The following is a 1,470-nucleotide window of genomic DNA, read 5'->3' as shown; positions in this document are numbered from 1 at the left end:
GTAGGCAGAGGTGTAGCCCTGGAAGCCTTTAGCAGGCAGGGTAAGGCAAGCATCCCCAGAAGATGTTTGTAATTCTAAGACCTTTCTCATCACCAAGGCTAGAAAACTGCATTGGGAGTGAGCAGAAGCCAGGGAAGAGAAATGTTTGTTTTCAATTTGTAAAATAAATGAAATGGGTTTTGTGGAGAGAACCAAGTCAGTGTCTGTGTCTTGAACTCCAGATGAGCCCATCCTTCTCAAAAAGAGAAAGGTGAAGAGAGAGGTCACCATCAGTGGGAAGACCAGCCCTGTGGAAATAGCTTGACCTGTATATGGGCTGAATCCCAGCATGCCTGGGGGCACTGATGGGGACTTCGGACTTACCCAACACTGAACAATGGAACTGGGAATCTGGGATATGACAGAATGACAATATACATGGTTATTGGAGGTCTCAGTTGCCTCTAGTCTTGACCTTAGTAGCAATCTCTGTTCTTATGTTCCCCAAAGAAATTAATTCAGATATGACACACTCCAAGAATAGATCACATAGTTGGTTTAATTACAACACACAAAAATATACTCTTAAGGAAAAGTATGAACTGAGCTAAGCAACAATGACCCCAACCCCAGCAGACAGGAGGGTTATATCTCCCCTCTACCCACTTCCCCTTCCTCCTTCTTCCTCCATGGTATGTACTTCCAGGAAGTAGATTGTTTCTATTTGGAAGCTCATTTCATCATAATTCAGTCTGTAGACATATAAGACAGAAAAGTATGTATAATAGGACTAAAGCTCCCAGCTCACGGTGCCCTAGTGAGGAAGTCCCTGATCTAGGCAGAGACCATGACCATCTATTGTTCTTCACATTCCAGTCTTGGAGGATATGTCCTGAACTGGTCTGTCCCAAGTGACCAGTTGATAACCACTGTTATCTTTGTAATTTGTTTCAGAATCTTGAGAAAGCCCTCTACAAATTTTTATGTGCTATTTTAGGGAGCTTGGGTAAGTCCCTGTCAGAGCTAACCTCCTACCTAAGAAGAGGAAGATAGAGAGATGCTGTGGTGACTGTGGCACCTTTACATGGTTCACGGTTCCTCAGCCCCTTCCTGAACACAGCACTTGAGGCTATTTCTTCTAAGACTGTTCTGAACCTTTCTGTATCTGGAAGGCCTTCTGATCCAAGTGATCCACTGCAGTAGTCCCCTAAAGTAAACCCCAAAACCACCTCAAGAAAACTCTGAGGAGACACTTTTGGATTCGCTGGGACATGTGCACTCCTAGGAGCCTCACTCTATCCGAACAGCCCAGAAAGCTATATGACCACCCAAACCATATCCTCCTGCGTGAAGGAGCTGAAGTTATAGCATCAGTGATTATCCTGACGTCAAAGGGAGGACAGACACTTTGGAAGACAGATGAAATACCTTACATTCTCTCTACAGGTAGACTATGGGGCTCATCATTCTAGGGGTGGGGCTGTATATACA

Source organism: Phodopus roborovskii, unplaced genomic scaffold (assembly GCF_943737965.1).
Source record: "Phodopus roborovskii unplaced genomic scaffold, PHOROB, whole genome shotgun sequence".
Lineage (NCBI taxonomy): Eukaryota > Metazoa > Chordata > Mammalia > Rodentia > Cricetidae > Phodopus > Phodopus roborovskii.
Note: the sequence above shows the minus strand (reverse complement) of the source record.